At 40.6% G+C, this 23,327-nt stretch overlaps 1 protein-coding gene across 3 annotated transcripts in view; it reads left to right on the top strand.

Moving 5' to 3' along the window:
• PRKN (parkin RBR E3 ubiquitin protein ligase) overlaps nt 1-23,327 on the top strand; it is a 1,411,643-nt gene that overhangs the window by 192,012 nt on the left and 1,196,304 nt on the right. The gene's annotated exons all lie outside the window — the stretch shown is intronic.

Raw genomic sequence — 23,327 nt, 5'->3', positions numbered from 1 at the left:
TTTGGGAAGCGGAAAGTGCACAGGCAGGACCTTACAGATGCAGTCTGCATGGCTCTTCTCCACACAGCCTCTACTGGAGCTGCAGGCAGCTGGAGGGGCAGATCTGGTGGAAACATGTTTAGCAATTAGCCAGAAAGTGGCTCGGGAAAGGGGCAACTTGAGTGCAGTTGTCTGAGGCTGGAGATGGTGTACATTCTATAAATGTATGTGTAGACTAAATTTACTTTGGCTGATTTAATTACTCCCTGAAGTTTTAAAATATATTCAGTCAGTGTATATTGAATAACTACTCTGTGCAAAAAATAAAGCCATATAAACTTCAAGGAGTGTGCGGTCTAATGAAGAAAATGAAACTTGTAATCAAGTGATTACATTGCAAAGCACCGTGCCAAGTTGTAAAAGAACTACCGTAAAGAGGCACAGCATGCTTTCGATGTTCAAAGAAGGGAAAAAGAAAAGTCACTTCTCAGTGGAATTATGAAAGGGTCATGGCAGATGGAGTCCTGAGAGATGGGGACAGAGGTACCAGCAGGAAGAAGCTTCTGGAAGTGGAGAGACATGGAGTAGCTTAGAGAGTACGCCTACCCCGGTTCAACTGGAGTAGAGCTGTGGGGGAAGACAAGGACATCAACCTGCTAGCGTAAGATGGCGAAGAATCACATAAGATCTGAACATCATGTCAAGACATTTGCCTTTTCTTCAATAGGCAACTCCTTTTTGGTTTGTTTTGCATACCCCAAATATTCAAAGACTTAGGCAGATGATGTATGACTAACATCTGGGATTTCATGATGTGGGCCTGTGTGAAATATTTTATGTACATTTGTCTTATTAATCCTCCTTCATATCTCTTTTTTTTTTTTTTTTTTTTTGAGATGGAGTCTGGCTCTGTCATCCAGTCCGGAGTGCATTGGTGCAATCTCGGCTCACTGCAACCTCTGCCTCCTGGGTTCAAGTGATTCTCCAGCCTCAGCCTCCCAAGTAACTGGGATTACAGATGTGTGCCACTGTGTTTGGCTAATTTTTGTATTTTTAGTGGAGATGGGGTTTTACCATGTTGGCCAGGCTGATCTCGAACTCCTGACCTCAGGTGATCCGCCCGCCTCGGCCTCCCAAAGTGTTGGGATTACAGGTGTGTGCTCGGCATATATCTCCTTTTATAAGATAGAAAATACATGCTCAGACAAAGTGTTTTGGGCAAGATCACTGAGTTGGTAAAGTGTAAAACCTGCATTTGAAGCCAGCCTGTTTTCACTCATCCCCTTTGTAATGCACCACATTGCCTCTATTGAAGATGGACTTTTTTTCTTTTTTTGAGACGGAGTCTCACTGTGTCACCCAGGCTTGAGTGCAGTGGTGCGATCTTGGCTCACTGCAACCTCCACCTCCGGGGTTCAAACAATTCTCCTGTCTCAGCTCCCCAAGTAGCTGGGATTACAGGCCCCTGCCACCATGCGCAGCTAACTTTTTTTTGTATTTATAGTAGAGACAGGGTTTCACAATGTCAGCCATGCTGGTCTCGAACTCCTGACCTCAACTGACCCACCCACCTTGGCCTCCCAAAGTGCTGGGATTATAGGCGTGAGCCACCGCGCCCAGCCATAAATGTATTTACTTTAAAACTGATTCACCCAGAGAACAATAGCATTGTAACTGGGTAAAACATGAGTGCTCAGTCTTGAGAGACTGTCCTTCCTCTGTTGTTGCTGCTTACAATAATGGGTTGGAATTAGCTAAGCAGATACAAGAATTTGAGAGCCACAGGCCTTCCCTCATTTTATCAACATTATAAAATGTGAAGCACGTCAGTACAGCCGATAAGCACCTAGGGCCAGAAGATGTAGTTTAGGTTGTCAGTGTTTGGGAACTGACATTGCCAAGACATTATTGCATCTTTTCTGCTTTATTAAAGGCGACTTAGAATGATGACTTCCAGTTCCTGCTTCTGGCAACAGTATTGAGTGCTGGCTACTGAGTTTACAGTATCCCCCCAGGGAGAGAAACAGACTTTTTCAGTGACGTCTACAGTAGGAGAGGTGTAGCTATTTCCTTTGTTCCTTGTACAAAACACCATACTCAGTTTTGCTTCCGATACAGATAAGAAATCTTTGTTCAATCTAGTCTGTGTTCAGAATCCAGATTTACACTGACCTTTTGTGTGGAAGAGACAGATTATTTTTTATCACAAGTGGTTTACATTTCTTATTAATTCAGACGAAGTTAATTCACTCAACATTTGTAGGGAACAGAGTGGGCAGGGTGCTAGGACACAGAGATAAAAACATTAGCACCCTTGAGGACATCTTGAGCCATTGAGCTTTCAGTCAGACATCATAAAGACTGAGTAAGAAATATCAAACCTGAGCACAAAAAAGATACTACCCAAGGGACTCTTAAAGTGCAAGAGATGAAGCAAAGATAAAACCAAGCCCCTGCCTGTCAGCCCCTGGGGGGATGTGTAACGATGTGCACTATGAGATGTGTGCTCACGTCTCCGTGATGTAGACTTAGCTCTGTAAGGTGACAGGAATATGCTTGTGTGCGTGCATATATCATAAGTGCATATTTTCACTAATAGCAGTAAAGATGTTTGTGGAAAGCTAGGTTGCTAGTTTTATAGTCCATAAAAGCAGCTCTTGGGAGTCTAGGGACATACTTGGATTTGTGCTATAAAGGTTCTGTTAGGGATTGTAGCCTTTGTATTATCTGGAGAGAGGAGTTGGGGGGAGATACCTTAAAAATACAATTCAGGGGAAACTTCTTCCATTTGGGTAAATAAGGGAAATTTTATTTTGTTGTAGGCCAAAGTGAAGATGTGGTTGATGCTAAGAACCCGTTGTTGCCTTAGGTACTGTTGTAAAGAATATTATAAGGTTTACAACACTGTGGCCAAATGTAGATAAAGTAAGTTTTGTTACATTTTTTTTTTTTTTTTGGAGTCAGAGTCTGGCTGTGTTGCCCAGACTGGAGTGCAGTGGCACAATCTCGGCTCACTGCAGCCTCTGCCTCCTGGGTTCAAGTGAAACCACCTTTGCAAAATTATGACTTAGACAGTTTATCAAGATTGTAACAGCCCTTTCCCAAAGCAGACCTCCTTCTTGCCTGGGGACTAGATTGCCTTTGTAGGACTAACATTAGCGACAAGATTAGAAATTACAGTTTAGGAGTCATGCAGCTGGAGCCTACAAGATTCTGACCCTCCCTAAACTGCCTCTAAGATCAGTGCTTGAGATATTTGCAGACCCTGCACTTGATGGATCAGCTGACCCCACCCAGATGGATTAACTGGCTCATCTGATCTTGTGCTCCCACCTAGGAACTGACTGAATGCAGGAAGACAGCTCCTATGATTTCATCTCTGGCCAATCAGCACTCCTGGCTCACTGGCTTCCCCCCACCCACCAAGTTATCCTTAAACACTCTGCTCCCCGAATGCTTGGGAAGACTGATTTGAGTAATTATAAAACTCAGGTCTCCCGCACGCCAGCTCTGCGTGAATTACTCTTTCTCTATTGCAATTCCGCAATTCCCCTGTTGTGATGAATCGGCTCTGTCTAGGCAGCGAGCAAGGTGAACCCCTTGACAGTTATACAAGAGATTCTCCTGCCTCGGCCTCCCGAGTAGTTGGGATTACAGGCATGCACCACCACCCCCAGCTAATTTTTGTATGTTTAGTAGAGATGGGGTTTGGCCAGGCTGCTCTGAAACTACTGACCTCAGGTGATCCACCCACCTCGGTTTCCCAAAGTGCTGGGATTACAGGCGTGAACCACCATGCCTGGCCTGTACATTTTTTTTTTCTTTCTTTTTTTTTTTTTGGAGATGGAGTCTTGTTCTGTTACCCAGGCCGGTGCAGTGGCGTGATCTTGGTTTACTGCAATCTCCGCCTCCCGGGTTCAAGCAATTCTCCTGCCTCAGGCTACCAAGTAACTGGGACCACAGGCACACGCGGCCATGCCCTGCTAATTTTTTGTATTTTAGTAGAGACAGGGTTTCACCGTGTTGCACGGGCTGGTCTCAAACTCCTGAGCTCAGGCATTCCACCCACCTCGGCTTCCCAAAGTACCAGGATTATGGGCGTGAGCCACTGCGCCAGGCTTAAACTTTTTAACTTACTTTTCTTTAAATTTTAGGATGCGAGTCTCTGTCATTTGAATTGAGAACATATATTCCATTAAACATGCTGCTAATAGCGATCCCTCATGCATGACTTGGACTTCATAAGACGCTTTCCAGTGCTTTTCTCACTGCATTCTCACAGCAACCCTAAGTGGTAGATGTATTTCTGCTCCCAGGGAGGCAGAGTGTGTTCTTCATTGTGCAGACGAGGAAACTGAGACTGGAGATTCAAATATTCAGCCAAGGAAATGGCTGGTAATGGTGGGTCTCGGACTTTAACCCGGAACTTCTCACTTCAGATTCTTTGTCTTTCAACTAGGCCACACTGTTTTATGGCAGTCTGTTTAATTTCAATGTGGCTTTGACTTCTGACTATGAGCCATTAAGCGGCAGTTCTCTAAATCTAGCCCCTAAGTGAGTCTTCAAAGTCTAACCTGAGTACCCAGCTGCCTACAGCAAGTTTTCACTCAGCTATTCCTCAAGTGATACAAATGAAGATAATTCTCCGCCCCATCCCACTTCCATTTCCAGGCAAATCCATCTTGGATGCTAATCATGTTAACTAATAATTAACTCCTGGGAATGCCTCTACTTTTTTACTTTTTTTTTTTTTTTTTTTTTGAGACTGAGTGAGTTTCACTCTTGTTGCCCAGGCTGGAGTGCAATGGCGTGATCTTGGCTCACTGCAACCTCCACCTCCCAGGTTCAAGCAATTCTCCCACCTCAGCCTCCTGAGTAGCTGGGATTACAGACATGTGCCATCACGCCCAGCTAATTTTGTGTTTGTAGTAGAGACGGGGGTTTCTCCATGTTGGTCAGGATGGTCTTGAACTCCTGACCTCGGGTGATCTGCCTGCCTCGGCCTCCCAAAGTGCTGGGATTACAGGCATGAGCCACCACGCCCAGCTTAAGATTTTTACTTTATCTACTGTTGCTATAAATCCTGGCCTTAGGTCAAAACAACCTTGACCATAAACCCTGCCCTTACATAGGTTGACGTAGCATTCTTGCCTTTCCCTAGGGATGGACTTCAGTTGTCCTACACATTCCTTTCCTAGGGTATATAAGCCCTGGGTGTGGTGGGTAGCAGCACAGGAATCCACTATCTGGCCTCACTGCTGCCTGAGACATGGCTTCTGTCCGTAAGTCCCTATTAAATGTTTCTTTTCGAGAGACTGGATGGGTCAGCTCAGCTTCCTCGAACTTGGCGGGTGGGTTGCATAGACCTGCCTGCTGCAGAACGCAGAGGTCTTTGGGCCATCTTTCTATACATTTTAAGAAACTCAGAATGAATGAATATTAAGAACTATCATAGTATATCGTCTTTATAATTTTCCATTGTAATATCAATATTCTGTTTTGGCAGGGGAATTTGGAGAGTGTGGAGGAGAAAAAGAAATTTAGAATATATAGGCACGCTTTTCTAGTTCCCTTCAGGTGTAAGGATATTTTAAATGTAATGAATAATTGTAACTATTGAATGAAGTGGTATTTTTATACATTCATTCCCAACTACTAATTTTTTCCCCATCAAGTTAGAATTAAACTAATCAGTATAAATGTATCACTAAAAAAAGCTAAGTATGGACCGGCACAGTGGCTCATGCCAGTAATCCCAACACTTGAGGAGACCGAGGTGGGCAGATTGCTTGAGGACAGGAATTCGAGACCAGCCAGGCCAACATGGTGAAACCCCATCTCTACTGAAAATACAAAAATTAGCTCGGTGTGATGGTGCATGACAGTCCAGCTTCTTGGGAGGCTAAGGCACTAGAATTGCTTGAACCCAGGAGGCGGAGGTTGCAGCGAGCCGAGATCACGCCACTGCACTCCAGCCTGGGCGACAGATCAAGACTCTGTCTCCAAAAAAAATAAATAAGTAAAAAGCTGAGAAAGCTGAGTATGGTGCTGTTACTCTCTTCTAGGTTTTTGTTTTGTTTTGTTTTGTTTTTTTTAATTAGAGACAGGATCTCACTCTGTCATCCATGCTGGAGTTCAGTGGCGCTGTGGGATCATAGTTCACTGTAACCTCAAACTTCTGGACTCATAGAATCAATCTGACTGCCTCAGCCTTGCCACCGTGCCCCATCTTCTAGGTTATTTTACTCCCTTTTCATATCAACTCTTTGCATTTAATTAGTAATGTCTTAGCTTCCAGACAGTATCTTTTCTGTGGTGTTGCGTACATGATACTTTAAATTTACACTAAATAAGACAATACTAACCTTCAAGGAGAAGTTAAAATATTTTGTGAATAGAATTTATATCTTGGCTTGAATGCAGTTTAATGACTATTTTCTGTAAATTATGTAACTATTATTTATATTTATTTCTTACTGATCTTTGCTCTTCTATTATAACTTCTCTTGAGTCCTGCCCTGTACTTCCTGTTTGGTTTATCTGAGTAAATTTTTTTTTTTTTTTTTTTTTTTTTTTTGAGACGGAGTTTCACTTCACCCGGGCTGGAGTGCAGAGGTACAATCTCGGCTCCCTGCAACCTCCACCTCCCGGGTTCAAGCGATTCTCCTGCCTCAGCCTCCCGAGTAGCTGGGATTACAGGCACCCACCACCACGCCTGGCTAATATTTTGTATTTTTAGTAGAAACAGGGTTTCACCGTGTTAGCCAGGCTCGTCTTGAATTCCTGACCTCAGGTGACCCACCCCGCCCTCCCCCCAGGCCTCCCAACGTGCTGGGATTACAATCATGAGCCACCACACCTGGCCCTGAGTAAATATTAAATTCAGTTGATTGTTCCTGAAGACTGAGCTGTCTCTTTGGGCCATACCTCTGAGATTGGTGGTGGAAGGAGGCCCAGGATGGATCTAGCAGAACCAGCCATTGTCACTTGTTAATGTGGCCTTGGGCAGGTGGCTTAACTGTAATGTCCTAATTCTCCTTCCCAGGGTGGATATGAGATTAAAAGGAGTGACTGTATGTAAAGCGCCTGATGGGAAGAAAGTGCTGATGAGAGCTATATTGCTTTCTCCTATTCCCTCCTCACTCCTTTTAAAAATTAAAACACACATGGACCATGTCTACATGTACTGAGCCTTTGTTAAAGTTAGTATTTATCAGCTGATAGCAGATTTGTTTTTTATTCGATCAGTTTTAACCAGTTGTAATGAAGAAACTGGTTTGACCTTTATACATGACCCAGTTAGTAAACTGTTCATCTAGAAACCTAGAAACCTATATGCTGATAGTTCTAGTTTAATAATTCTTGTTAATTTTATTTACCAAAGAACCAGAGATTTATATTCCCAGTATGAAGTGATTTTCACTTAGATAATTTTTTATTCAACCTTTGTAACTATTTTATTTTGTGGAAAAAAAAATCCTTGAATGTACTTATTTTGGATTTTCCTGTTGGTGAAAACGGTTTTTGCATACCTTCGAAGACTGTTAAGTGCGAATTTAAAATGCAGATTAGCTCTATCATACACTCACTGTAACTATGCGTCTTGCTTGTCGGTCTTGCTCTGAGCTGTGGATACTCAGTTATGTTTTATCCCGGTTTCAGATCAGAAACAGTGCTCATCCTTGCTAGAAACTGCCCTCTGAAGCAAAGTTCAAGTTCTCAGGGAGAGAGCCAATCACCCTGGCTCCTCCTACCTTCGATTAAGCAGAGAACAAGCCTTAGTATATGCAAATGTGAGCTTTGTTTTGTAGAGTAAATCCTGTTTATTTGTGTTGTGGGCTTTGTTTTTATTTTTTATCTTGTTTTCTCTCTTGGAAAAGCTCAAGCCTCACACAGGTTATTTTCCCCTGGTACTTGATGGTCTACACAGTTTCATTTCATCATGTCATACTTAGGGAATGACCAATCTTTCAATGTGCCTTAAAGGGCTAACCTAGGAATTATTAGCCATGTGCCATACATCAACAAGGTACACTTTGATAGACTTTTTATTGCTTAAGTCCACAGCTTCTGAAAATCTAATCCTCTGTGTTTTCCTCTGTCTCCAGGCCTCTCCGGGCCTGTTGTTATTCTCTTATGCAGCTTTTCTTTTTCTTCCATCTAGCTATCTTCTACCAGGCTATGGGCCGGACTTTTATTACTTTGGTCCAGAGGTCACAGCTCTGGTTTAATCCACAAACCTTCAGTACTTTTTTTTTTTTTTAAAGCACGATCTCGGCTCACTGCAACCTCCGCCTCCCGGGTTCAAATGATTCTCCTGCCTCAGCCTCCCGAGTAGTTGGGACTGCAGGCATGCGCCACCAGGCCCGGCTAGTTTTTGTATTTTTAGTAGAGATGGGTTTTTACTATGTTGGCCAGGCTGGAGTTGAACTTCTGACCTCATGATCTGCCCGCCTCGGCCTCCCAAAGTGCTGGGATTACAGGCGTGACCCACCGTGCCCGGCCACCTTTGGTTCATTTTTAAGCTTTTGACTGTTTTCCGATTTTTTTTTTTTTTTTTTTACTTCTAATGATACCAAGTATTTTGTAGTAGTTGTTTTTTTTTTTCCTTAGCCTTGTGGAGGTTCTGCATTATAGTTCTTATAACTAATTTCCATTTAATTATTTTTACCTTGACTCCGATAGTTTAATTGTCATCTACATTTTATTTCATGAACAGAATGTTAAAATAAATTAAAAGGCTGGGTGCAGTGGCTCATGCCTGTAATCCTTGCACTTTGGGAGGCCAAGGCAGGCGGATCGCTTGAGCCTCAGAAATTTCGACCAACCTAGGCAACATAGTGAAACCCCAGCTTTACAAGAAATATAAAAATTAGCTGGGTGTGGTTTTGCACCTGTAGTCTGAAGCTGAGAGGTGGGAGGATCACCTGAGCCTGGGAGGTCAGGGCTGCAGTGGGCCGTGATTGCACCATTGCACTCCAGCCTGGGCAATGGAGTGAGACCCTGTCTCCAAAAAATAATAATAAATTAACAATTTAAAAATAAATAGTGAATCATATGTTTTACAGCTTAGCGATTTAACCGATATCTCATTCATTTGACAACCTTGTGGAGAAGAGTCATTCATTTATTTATTCCACAGATTTTTTTAAGCATTACTACATGCCAGACACTATACTGGATCCTAAAAATATGAAGTGAACAAAATTGGCCAAAATCTCTGACTCGTGGGGCTGCATTTAATTAAGGAAGGAGGAGAACACACAGTCGTTAAATAGTGTATTGGCCATAAGTGCTAAGGAGAAATGTAAGGCAGAATGGGAAATTGGAATTGTGGGAGGGAGTCGAGGAGATGGAGCCAATTTCTGACTTTAGATGAGGCCACGCCTCACGGGGCAGGTGGGGTTTGGATCAAACCTGGCCTCTCTGAGGGAGTGAGCGATGTGGCCAGCCTGGGCCCAGCATTTGAGGGGGAGGAAAGAAGTACAGAGGCCCTTCAGGCTCAGGGGAGGTTGGGTGGGAGGACCGGGCAGCAGGAAGGCCCGTGAGTCTGGAGTGAGCTGAACCCAGGGGACAGCAGCTGGAGATGAAGTCAGAGAGCACCTGGCAAGAGGTTATTGTTCTTTTACAGAGAGAACAAATACACACACACAGAGGGTCAGAGTGGTCTTGGTGGAGGGAGTTCCTCAGGGTCACAGAACTAGAAAGGGGCAGAGCTAGGACTAAGCAGGACTAACTGGCGGTTGGAGCCCTCCCACTCAGGTGTCATCCTTGATCGAAGTAGTTGACATTTTATTTCTCACTTTGCTCATCTTCCTGTCTTTGGAGAGTAGGAAAGCATATTTGTTTCTGGAATTCTGTGAGGAAAGATCAGTCACTTACATTTTAACCTCCATTTTGAAGAATCAGTGATATTTCACATGGAAAAGGCAGGGGCCAGTATACATCACATAGTTTTGACTTCTGTCTTATAACCTTGGGAGAGTTTGGAACACAAGAATTCTTTTTAGAGGACACAAAAACCTTCATAAAATGATTATACTGTCTGCTTAAAAGAGAAGTTCTACTAAAAATTTGGAAAGCAGTTTTTGATGTAGTATCAAAAAGTGGGTTGTTTTAGTTTGCAAACTTATCTCAAACTAGTTAGTCTTCCTAAGCTAGCCCTTTAAGTCACCGCAGTTTCGTAGTTTAGGTGCTGGTAAATGAATTGTATGTAGCTAAGACAATGCATCAGTTGTTTTTGACTTTGTAAAGAATTCATATAAAAATGAAAGTTGCTCAAGAGAAGAGAATTATCGATGAATACGCCCTAAAGTAAATTGCTCTTCTCCAAACCAAGGTCCATGCATTCTATTTTATAGAATTCACAGACTGTTGTTACCATGACAGGTCACTCTTAGTCCTTGAACAATTTTCTCACCCAAGACTATTACCAAAATCAGAATTGTCAACAGTCTGAAGTAATTCCAAGGCCAATAAATAAATAAAATGACTCCTCCAAATGATAAGAATTCTCTTTCAACACAGAGACGTTTATTAAAAGTGCAATCCCAGATGCTTGTTGAATATTTATTGGATGTGGTCATCCTGAAGCAGGACGCCTTAGGTATATTGTAGCATAAAATATGTTGATTAAAAATATCCAGGGTTACAATAGCTCCTACACAGAGAATCAAATTTTAGGGCTAAAAGATTTTTAAATTCACTAATAATGTGATTTTAGTACTTCATAAGCATATTTGTTTTTCATTTAATCCTCAAAAGAACCATAGGATATAGGGTTGTTAACCCCATTTCTTTTTTCTTAAACATCTGAGGTATAACGGGGGCACAGAAAGGTTAAGTAACTTCTCCAAGGTCACCAGCAAAGCCCGTATTCTGGATTTGCTTTGAAATCTAGCCGTTGTGCTTATTCACACTCACACTATCCTTACTCTTCCTTTTCTTTATCCTTATAGTTTTGATCCTCATAGTTTTTTGTTTTTTAAACATAATTTCTTTTTAGAGATGGGGTGGTGCTATGTTGCCCAGGCTGGTCTTGAACTCCTAGCCTGAAGCAATCCTCCCACCTCAGCCTCCCGAAGTGCTGGGATTATAGGCATGAGCCACTATGCCCAGCCAAACTTCATAGATTTTTTGACCCCATAAACAAATCTGTTGTAATAACCAATGGATTTTTTCTTTTTTTCTTTTTGAGACAGTCTTACTCTGTCACCCAGGCTGGAATACAGTGGTGCGATCTCAGCTCACTGCAACCTCTGCCTCTGGGTTTAAGTGATTCTCATGCCTCAGCCTCCCAAGTAGCTGGGATTACAGGTATGCGCCACCACACCCAGCTAATTTTTGTATTTTTAGTAGAGACGGAGTTTCACCATGTTGGCCAGGCTGGTCTCAGAAACTCCTGACCTCAGGTGATCCACCCACTTCGGCCTCCCAAAGAGCTGGGATTATAGGCATGAGCCACTGTACCTAGCCCAATGGAGTTTTTCTTTCTTGGTTTCTTTTATACTATTTCTACTTTCCATCACTTCCATTGAGACTTTCAGCTCGTCACATCTAATATCTAAACAACAAGCCATGAACTCATCTCCTTGTCCTTGGTCTCCCTTGACTCCCACTGTCCTGTGAATTCCCACTCTCCTGTGAATTCCCACTGCCTCATCTGTAATTTCGTCATCAAGAGTCATTCCTAATTTGATGAATTCTAAATTGCTCCTCTGATCACTTTATAAGCACTCAACTTAGGTAAAAGCAGAAATGGAGAGGAGGGAACACAGTTGAGCCATTGGGCTTTAGAGCTTCTTGGATGTGACTGTATCAGGAAGGCATGAGCCATGACTCCAAGGTTTCGATGCTGGTAATAGAATCAACAGAAAATAGAAGAGGAAGGAAAATTTGAGGAGCAAGAGTTGATTGGGGTTATTTGCTGGAACGGTCAGGGTTGAAGGTAAATCATTTACATTTTTCAAGGCTGTATGGTCTAACTGAAATGCCTTCTTTTTGTTGTTGTTTAGTCTGAAGTTATAACTCTGTAAACATTGTTTTTTTTTTTTTCTGATCAGTTCACCTGACTCACAGTGTTATAGGACAGAGGACTATTTATTGTGTAACAGATGTAGTACTTCTGGTTAGTGTTAGAAAGACTTTAGAGCATGGGAGAAAAACCCAGTGATGTTGTTAGGTGTGTCTCACCTAATAGCTCTTGGAGTAAGGTGTTCACCTGCCCCATCATGGTTTGTGCTGACCAGCAGCGTACGTAGCAAATTCATTGGAATGGGTGACTTAAAACAAAACTTGCTGACTTTATTAGAAACAGTTTAACAAAGCAAACAAAGGCCAAATACTCTTTAATCTGCTTTATCATGATGGTATAGACCAATAGCCATTGTTGTGTTTACTGTTGACTAGTGTCATCAAAATCAAATTGTAAGGCTGGGTGCAGTGGCTCACGCCACTAATCCCAGCACTTTGGGAGGCCGAGGCGGGCGAATCACTGAAGCTCACAAGTTCGAGACCAGCCTGGGCACCATGGCAAAACCCCATCCCTACAAAAAATACAAAAATTAGCCGGGCATGGTTGTCTGAGCCTGTAGTCCCAGCTACTTGGGAGGCTGAGTTTGGAGGATGGCTTGAGCCTGGGAGGCAGAGGTTGCAGTCAGCAGAGATTGCCCCACTACACTCTAGCCTGGGTGATAGAGCCAGAGCTTGTCTCAAAAAAACAAAATAAAATAAAATTGTAATTGATCATACAAGTATTAATATTCTAGCACTAAATAATTCTTACTCAAAGAAAACTGTCAGGTTGAGGATAATAAGCATTAACTTGGGACATCGAATAAAAAGTGAGTTACATCTTTATAAGTAATCTCACTAAGTGTTTCTTAGTTTGATATTCCATTGCGTCAAACCTCCTATGATTTGAAAACAATAATACTGAGTCAAAATAAAGATGTTAAATTAAAATTCTATTCATGCTTACTTGCCCCTAACATTTATGATCAATTTGCTTAGGTTTTCTTAATCTTTTATTAAGTAAGCTGTGGTTTTTTAACAATTTGAACCATATTATATTTTGTGCTTAAACCATATTCCTTAAACAGAAAGTATTTGGTTGACAAAACTATAAATATACACTATAAATACATATAATACATACATTATATATATGTATGTTATACACATACACACATATATAATATGCTTATAATGTAAATATATGGAATTACTATATGGAGTTTGTGTGTGTATAGAATAGTAATATGTTTTTTCCAACAAACTGAGTTTTAACATCGTGTGTCCAAGAAGGGGTTATAATACATTTAAGCTCTGCTAGTTTTTCTTCTAAAGACCAAAATGGATGTAATCATGAGGAATATATGTTTAAGTTTTCACAGTAGTTTGAATAAGCCATGGTGAAATATTTAAGGTTATCCAGAGGGAGAAAAGCACCCTTTAGTTTACAGACAATTAAATTTAAATGCAGCCATAACTTACAAGGATAAATTTGAACCATCCATCCTTTGCTTTACTAGCTAGAGTCTGCCCTCTCATGTTGGCAGCTCTTTACAAAGAAGAGAGGATTTCATGTGCTTGCTTATAGTTTTGGAAAATGTGATGAGTTTAATGATGTATTTTTCATTTGTGAAATGAGTGTAGATAGAAATCAAAATAATGAATAGAAGATGTGAGTGATAGTGACAATTCTGATTGAAATGACAGTGAGAATGCAAAAATGAAATCAATTTTCTATTTAAATTATTACAGCAGCATTCATTAAGGCCCTTTCTTAAATAGAGCTGGATATTGCAAACTGGAAAAAAATATTAATCATGGATTTGCCCTAGATTTTTCTGCATTAGTCTGGCATGAATGTTTACATTTAAGCTGCAAATAGTAGTTTTCTAGGTATTCAGAAGTTAAGAACAATTTAGATTAAGGATGTTTAAAGCTCATTTGTAAAATGTTCATACTATTTGAGCTGTTTTAAAAAGATTTGCTTAGCGAAAGTCATTGGATCGGAATAATTCTGACACTCTTAATCTTTTTTTTTTTTTAAACTAAGAGCCTTAGACATTTTCTTTCCATTTAAAAATTTGAATGACAAAACCAAGTAAGTAATTACTTGAAATACTGAAGTAAATACCAAATTTGTGCCCAGGGAAGAAAATACACTAAATCTTAAGGAACACAGAGGCAATTGTAAGACAATACAGTCTCTCTTGCCCATCTTTGTGTTTGAACAGATTTTGTAAATTCATTGGTTTGTAGTAATATTTGGCAAGAGGTTCAGAAGTAGTGATGTAGCAGCCAGTTGTAAATAGAGAATAAATTTCACAGGCTAAATGATTATGAGTGACCAAGAGAATAGCAGCACTTGGGCAAGAGGGAACTGGTGGACAGAGAGGAGTTGGGAGGGGAGATCTGAGATGCTACAAACAAACAGCAAAAGAAAAATGTTTCCCTAAATTCATCTCAATGCTAAATTATGTCAAGTCACCATTTACAATGCTTAGAGTTCATTATAAGTGCTACTGATTTTTAGTGCAACTGGTTCTTATACTAAAAACATCAGCTAATAAAATGAAATTTATGTTAATTTTTTAAACTAAAATAGTAGCCAGTGAAGTGTACCATAGTGTAGATGTCTTAGAAATGTCTGATTCTTCTTTGGAAGGTAAATAATCAGTGGCTTTCATTAACTGATTTGCAAATCCAAAAATGTGTTCTTCCACACTAAGCCATATTTAAAAATATATATTTTTTTTGTAGAGATGAGGGTCTCGCTATGTTGTCCAGGCTGGTCTCAAACTCCTGGTCTCAAGCAATCCTCCTGCCTTGGCCTTCCAAAGCATTGGGATTACAGGCATGAGCCACTGTGCTCAACCATCAGCCGTATTTTTTAACATGAGTGAATATATTTTGATATCTTCAATTATTTTATTGATTCACAGAATGCAATTTGTGAATCATGAATAAATCTAAATCATGAATAGTTTTTAGATTTCCTTCATATATGAAATTACAGCAAAAACAATGTAAAATCCTTTAAAACATAGGAGCTCTTCTTCTTACCCAAGGAAGACAGTTTATTTCCTGAGTCCATTTGGTCATGGGTTAAGCATCAGATATATTAAAAATAAATGCATTTGGACTAAGGGCCATTTATTCAGTGGGAAATAGAATAAATGAGATGGATTTGTTTCATGTGGGCCTCTTTATTTATAATTCCATGGCCTCAGAAAGAAGTCAGTATTATATCAGTCTGAACTATATTTATGCATACACACACATACAAAATCTCACATATGTTAATATCAAAACTATTAATAATACATTATCACTTCATCTAAGCATCACCTAAGAATAGGGCCTGTTTCTCAAAGTGTTTGTGGCTGGGGCACCTCCTGACCACACAAAGCCCCAAATAAACCTATCCAAGAGCCCTCATAGGCTAATACTAGTAACTGGCCCAGAGCCCTGAATGCTCAATTGATTTGACACACTAGAGCTCAAGCTACCTTTGGAACATGGAAGGCAGCACAGAGCCTTAATTCGCTGGCATCTGTACTCCGACACCATGCCTACTCTTGTACTAGTTTAAGTTATTCCGTATTTTAAATGAGTCACTTCGTAAATACTGACCCTCTCTTATTGCCAGTAGGTTTTTGTTTGTTTGTTTTTTGAGACGGAGTTTCGCTCTTGTTGCCCAGGCTGGAGTGCAATGGCGCGATCTCGGTTCACTGCAACTTCCGCCTCCCGGGTTCAAGCGATTCTCCTGCCTCAGCCTCCCAAGTAGCTGGGACTACAGGCGTGCGTCACCACACCTGGTTAATTTTTATGTTTTCCTAAAGTGCTAGGATTAAAGGCATGAGCCCCCCAGCCAGTAAGTTTTAAAGGAGGCATAGCTGAAAGTCCATGCTATGAAGGCAGAATTTAAAACATGAAATAACGTAAGTAACAATGGTGCTTCGTGAAACTACTCCATGTGTAGTATACACTTACATGGCAAATTTAGTAATTTCTTTGTTGTGATGAAGTGTTGTGAATAATTCAAATTATGTAGCTATGTTTTCTAGGGTACTAAACTTATATGTCTATGTGTTGTGGGTTTAGAGTTAGAATGAAACATGCTAAGTGCAATAGTTACTATTAGAGGACTATTTGCTTTTCATTATTTAAATTTGCTGGCCAGGTATTGTGGCTCCCTCCTGCAGTCTCAGCAGTTTGGTATCCCAAGGTGGGCGGATCACTTGAGGTCAGGAGTTCGAGACCAGCCTGGCCAACATGGTAAAACCCTGTCTCTACTACAAATACAAAAATTAGCCATACGTGGTGGCACCCGCCTGTAATCCCAGCTAACTCAGGAGGCTGAGGCACGAGAATCACTTGAACCTGGGAGGCAGAGGTTGCAGTGAGCCGAGATTGCGCCACAGCACTCCAACCTGGGCAACAGTTGAGATTCTGTCTCAAAAAATATATCAATAAATATGCTAACCTACTGTTAAATAATTATAAATAGCAGTGAGGTAAATGTATGCATTTGTGTGTACATAAGTGTGGATGTCTGTGTGTGTATATAGAACTACTTAATGTAATGATAAGTGCTTATATTAATGTTACATTTTAATTTTCTATTATTTTGTTAATGAAAATTCTTGTAATTTTTATGTAGTAAGACTGTTAACTGATTAGCTCACCATGTGAGTGTTCCATAAATGTGTTGTTTTATCTTCTCAAACTAATGAATAGTCTGTTTCATGGAGAATGCATTGTAAGCTCTTGACCTATGAAAACAAGTTTTTAAAACAACTACCACACATTTTTGACAGTTGTGCATAAACTTAGTTTTATCACTTTTACTAATTGTATTCACTTATAGCATCCAGCTAAGTGTATTAATAAATAAATGGCTCAGTTTAAAATGACAATTGAGGAAAGAATAACTACCGTACATTTTTTTCATGGTATACATAAATCTATTCATAACTACAGCTTCTATGAAAGTCTAAAAGATTGTTGGTTAATATAATATATGAACTAAGATGTAGACAATTTTTGAGATAACATAAAACCCAGTTTTTTTGTCCATTTTAGTTTACCAGAATGATTCCTTCATTCAGTTTTTTAAATTCAATGCCAAAATCACATAAGAACATGTAGTAGGCATGGTGCTTGCCAGGCTCTTGAACTAAGATTAGTGTAAGATTATTTTATCAAGGACGCAATGATCTAGTTCACTGGTTCTCAGGCTTTGCTGCTCGATGGAATAATTTTTAATTTAGGGACTTAAAAAAATATATTGGCCGGGCGCAGTCGCTCACGCCTGTAATCCCAGCACTTTGGGAGGCCGAAGTGGGCAGATCACAAGGTCAGGAGATCGAGACCATCCTGTCTAACATGGTGAAACCCCGTCTCTACTAAAAATACAAAAAAAAAAAAAAAATTAGCCGGGCATGGTGGCGGGTGCCTGTAGTCCCAGCTACTCCGGCGGCTGAGGCAAGAGAATGGCTTGAACCCGGGAGACGGACCTTGCAGTGAGCCGAGATTGCGTCACTGCACTCCAGCCTGGGCGACAGAGCGGGACTCCGTCTCAAAAAAAAAAAAAAAAAAAATGCCTGGGTTCTACCCCAGCCCTCCCCCACCCCACCCCGAGAGATTCTGATTTAACTGCTTTGGGATGCAGCTTGGACATCAAGAGTTTTAAAGCTCCCCACAAGAGTCTAACATGCAGCAATTTGTATAAACTGTTGATGTAAGCCAGGAAGATATCTGTATTCTTGAGAGCCTCCTTGGCATCCCCTCCATCCTTAACCTTGCCATTAAGGAGGAATTACCTCCTGTTTTCACTGCATTTCCACCATAGGACATTCTCTTTTATCCATTTATTTACACTTCTGCCTCACTTTTTAGATAGTCACTGCCTTGCTTACTCCTCAAGGGCAAGTGTATATCTGAGCAATTTCTTTAACTACTGTGCTCAGCAGAATTCCAGCTATATAGTAGGCATCAAATAAATGTCATTCACTGAATGCAAGTGAGGAATGTTTCAATAAGAAATGTTTCTTTTTTCTTTTCTTTTCTTTCTTTTTTTTTTTTTCATGGTAGAGTCTCGCTCTGTTGCCCAGGCTGGAGTGCAGTGGCGCCATCTCGGCTCACTGCAAGCTCCACCTCCCGAACTCAAGTGATTCTCATGCCACAGCCTCCTGAGTAGCCTCCTGAGTAGCTGAGATTATAGGCTGCACCACCACGCTCAGCTAATTTTTGTATTTTTAGTAGAGATGGTGTTTCACCATGTTGGCCAGCCTGGTCTTGAACTCCTGACCTCAAGTGATCCGCCCACCTCGGCCTCCCAAAGTGCTGGGATTACTGGCGTGAGCCACCACACCTGGCCAGAAATGTTTTCAAATAATATAATATAACCGAGTAGTGATACAGGAATCTAGCTAAGTCTGATGTAAGAGACTACTGTTCTGTCCAGTGGAAGTGGGTGGGACTTAATCTGCTTCATTGGATAGGTGTGCAGATGTGTATGGTGCCACATTTGGGGCCACAGCAAGGCACTCAGCAGAGGAGTTAGAGAGAAGGAACTGGGAGTTCAAGGGTAGTGGGATAAGTGGACACCTGGCCAGATGGCAGATATTGAACTTTCATGCAAGATTACATTGAGTTGAGGGACCACACGTCAAAGATGAATTCAGTCATCAGCTGTGAAGGAAGGAAGGATCAGAGAAGGATCAGAGAGAACATGCAGTGCAAAGACGGAACTGGCGACTGGGAGGGAGGGCTGCCCTCAGGCACAGCAATCGCCGCAATAGCACAAAGAAGCAGCTTACTGGGGTAAGAAACACCCTCCACTGCTAAGTTTCCGCAGGAACAAGTGGTACCAAACAGATGCATTTTAATTGATACTTCAGGGCGTTCCTGGGACTCCTCTCATAGAGACCCTTTTTGACAGTCACATGCGGCCCTAGCCTATTAGTAGTACAGACATAGCTCCTTTAGGAACTTTCTAGAACTTTTCAGGAAGAAAGAAGAACTCAGTCTTCTTTATCCCCTAGGGTCAAGGGCTCCCAGAGAGTTTGTTTATTTGTTTAATAACTCCATGGACAGAAAAGAGCATTTAGACATAGAGATGGGGGATAGGAAGAGAAAGCTGATTCAAGTAAAAAAAAAAAATTTAAATAAGTAAAGCCAGAATCTACAATGTACCCGATAACCAACTCATTTCAAAGACTGTTGCTTTTCTTAACATTGAAGTTAGAAATTAGTTTTACCAATACTTACCAATACTTTGCCAATACTTATATTACCAACACTTACATCTACCAATACTTATATATCCTTTCTTGATTATCAACTTTATATTTCTTCTGATTTTATGAGCATATTAACATGACTATATGGCTTTTTATTTCTAAAACACTTACTAATATAATTTGAATTCTCCCAAACCATTAGAAGTAACAATAAGTTGTCGCCAGGTGCGGTGGCTCATGCCTATAATCCCACCACTCTGTAAGGCTGAGGCAGGTGGATCACCTGAGGTTAGGAGTTCAAGACCAGCCTGGCCAACATGGTGAAATCCCATTTCTACTAAAAATACAAAAATTAGCTGGGCGTGGTAGTGCATGCTTGTAATCCCAGGTACTCAGGAGGCTGAGACAGGAGAATCACTTTAACCCGGGAGGTGGAGGTTGCAGTGAGCCAAGATTACACCATGGCACTCCAGTCTGGGTGACAAGAGTGAAACTCCGTCTCAAAAAAAAAAAAAAAAAAGTAAAAATAGTTGTCAAAGGCCTCCTAAATAGGATATTCAATACCATGCTTTTAAATTTTAAATATAGGAGAGTCTCTAGTTGTCTAGAATAATTCCTCTTTTTTTTTGTATATCACTCTTGCAATTTTGCAATTTTAAACATCAATCTAATAAACGTCTGCAATATATTACAAATCAGAAATACTTTCTATTAACCACTTATACTACATGAATAGATTTAATTAAAGAAAAATTATAGTTTTAGTCTAATTTTAGTCTAAAATATAGTCTAATTTTTGATGGTTTTAGTCATCAGGACTGAAAAGTTTTTGTTTTTTCTTTTATAGAGATGGGTCTCACTCTGCTGCCCAGGCTGGTCTCATACTCCTGGGCTTAAGTGATCCTCCCATCTTGGCCTCCCAAAGTGTTGGGATTATAGGCATGAACCACCATGCCCGGCCAGAACTGAGAACTCTTGTTCTGTATACTCTCCTCCTGTGCAATAGTGGCATTTATCTTTTTGTGCTGTGTTCAAGGAAACTTGAGCCATCACGGCCAGACTTTTGCTTCTTAAAATCACCAAGTGAGGAGAAGAGGACTGAGAGAAAGACCATGTGGATATCTTCTGATTACATTAAAAGCTAGCCAGTTGTGTTGAGGGTTTCTGGAAGGAACGGATGCATTGAGCCTGTCATTTATCATACAGGGCGACTCACTTTTTCTAACCTTTCCCCACAACTGCCCTACGTGACCTTATTGTCTGTCTTTGAAAATAAATTGGTAGCATTAAGCTTAGCCTGAATTTGATTCAGTTTACTTTTTCAGAAAAAAAAAAGTCAATTTCAACAAGATGGAAGGTAACAACTAACCAACCAAGAGGGTTTGAAAGAGAAGAAATTAGTCTTAAGAAATGTTTCCCTATTTTACTTACTATTTTCATATTTTATATTTTTTTGTCTACTGCAAAATTTATAATTACTTTGGGGAATTATTATAAACACAATTGTTCTTCCTGGTATTTTAGTTTTTAGGTTAATTTTCTTTTTCTTTTTCTTTTTTTTGAGATGGAGTCTCGCTGTGTCGCCCAAGCTAGAGTGCAGTGGTGCAATCTTGGCTCACTGCAACCTCCACCTCACAGGTTCAAGAGATTCTCCTGTGTAGCTGGGACTACAGGCATGCACCACCACACCCGGCTAATTTTTTTGTATTTTTAGTAGAGATGAGGTTTCACCATGTTAGCCAGGCTGGTCTCAAGCTCCTGACCTCAAGTGGTCCACCTGCCTCAGCCTCCCAAAGTGCTGGGATTACAGGCATGAGCCACTGTGCCCAGCGAGGTTAATTTTCAAAAGAATGAGGACAGTTTTACTACCTGATGCCTAAAATTGTCAACATTTGCCTTGTCTCCCAATTCATAATTGCTATTCCATCCTCTAAGTCTGGTTTATGTCCAGTTACCTTCTCCAGTCACTCCAGCCTTGAACTTTGACAGTCTAGTCATGAAAAGCTATCACTTGGCTTCCCGCCCATGGTATGCCTTTTTCCTTCCTTCTTTCTCTGTCTCTCTCTTTCCTTCTCTTTCTCTCTCTCTTTCTGTCTCTCTGTCTTTCCTTCTTTCTCTCTTTCTTTCCCTCTTTTCTTTTCTTCAGAATCTCACTCTGTTGCCCAGGCTGGAGTGCAGTGGTGTTATCTCAGCTCACTGCAACCTCTCCCTCCTGGGTTCAAGTGACTCTCCCGCCTCAGCCTCCGGAGTACCTGGGATTACATGCACCCACCATCATGCCTGGATAGTTTTTGTATTTTTAGTAGAGGTGAAGTTTTACCATGTTGGCCAGGCTGGTCTAGAACTCCTCACCTCAAGTGATCTGCCTGCCTCGACCTCCCAAAGTGCTGGGATTATAGGCATGAGCTACCACGCCCAGCTGGAATGCCTTTTTCTGTCTCCTTGCCTTGGTCATGCTGCTTCCTCTGCCAAGGATATAATTTCCACCTTTCCTTTCAGGCTCTTGATTCAATAACTGCTTCAGGTATAATTTTCCCTGAGAAGCATTCTTCATCTTCAATGGTTAGTGAGCCAAGTAGCCCATGTCAGTGCTACTGTGCTCTATATGAGAAACATATTTAAAAGTTTAGGATTTGTGCCAGCCCTAACAGACTGGAAATACCTCAAAGGCAAAGATTACGTCTGACCAACAGTTAGAACCGTTGTGCATAGCACCGTATGCTAGACTGATCTTTTATCACTATAATTGAATAATTGCAATGTTTTCCCATTTTTCAGGAAAAATAAGTAAATGGATAATATATTCCAAATTTAAAGTTTTTATCCTATAATTATTTTTAAACCTACCTTTGTTTGTTAATAAAGTGTAGCTAGGAATTAGCAAGCAAGCAGATAGCACACACGAATATCACAGTACAGCATAGAGGCAGCCAGTCATACTTAGATCAGTTGCTTACTGCTTTTGTGGATGTGCATGCTCATAATTTTGATTTTTGTAATAACATTGTTGCCACTTATGCATGACAAAATTAGTAACACCTATGACAGACACTAGGTATAACAATAACTGCAAAGAACATTGTGACTCCCAGGTATTCTGATGCTTAAATAAGGCTGAGAACCTATTAATAATATAAGGGGAATTCTCCCTTGTTGTTATTTCAGTTATTGATTTAGCTGAAAATGTGAGTTGCATGCTGGTAATTGAGACTAGCATTAATTATTTCTAGAATATGCAGTTAGCAGTACAACATAAGCACCAAGCAATCTTCATGCTAAAATGTTTTCCCCCCTTTTGTGAGTAAAGGTATACTTTGTGCTAAATTCCATGGTTATGCTTGATTTCCACCCCTCCCATGACCATATTAGCAGATCCCCATCAAGAAAATCTTTTGTTATAATAAGAAATGACACAACCCATTTTTAGTAAGGAGAAGCTGTAAGGAAAGTGATGATAGTAACATTTTCATTCTTCCACTTTAATTTGTTACATATTGCTGTGCTAGATAGATTCGTCTAAGAATCCTAATCCATTTACACACTTCCTGTGATGTTTGGCTTATTGGCATGCAGTGAACACTTTTCATCAACCTTTCTGTGCTATTTCGCTAACACAGCATAAATATAAGGTGTTGTGCTTCAAATAACTCTCCATTGTATACAACTCCATGTGAGTTGTATTAGCTGAGGCTTATTTTCATTGAGACATCATCATTTTCAGTGTAATCTCCATTATTTTTAAATTATTAAAAATTAAAATCTCTTTATGTGAAGTGCAGTTTTCAAGAAACAGTGCTCACTAGAATTGTGTCCTTTTTTCTATACAAAGCTGTAGATCACGTACCATGGGGGGCTGGTTAGACTCAGGTGCAGGGATGCCAATTTGGAGTCTTAATACAAGAATGAGATGGTGGTCTTTGGAGTGGTCTGGGGTGAGTACTAGTCCCTTACTCTCCCCAGACCATGGGCTTTATTAGTATGATCTCTTTAGTCGTATACATGTATTATTAATAGTCCATGAACAATATAGAGAACCTAAATGATGGCTTAGATTCTGATTTCCTATTCCCTTTTAATTATCTACATTTTCTA

This window comes from Pan troglodytes, chromosome 5 (genome assembly GCF_028858775.2).
Source record: "Pan troglodytes isolate AG18354 chromosome 5, NHGRI_mPanTro3-v2.0_pri, whole genome shotgun sequence".
In the NCBI taxonomy this organism is placed as follows: domain Eukaryota; kingdom Metazoa; phylum Chordata; class Mammalia; order Primates; family Hominidae; genus Pan; species Pan troglodytes.
This window is presented reverse-complemented; position numbering and strand designations above follow the sequence as displayed.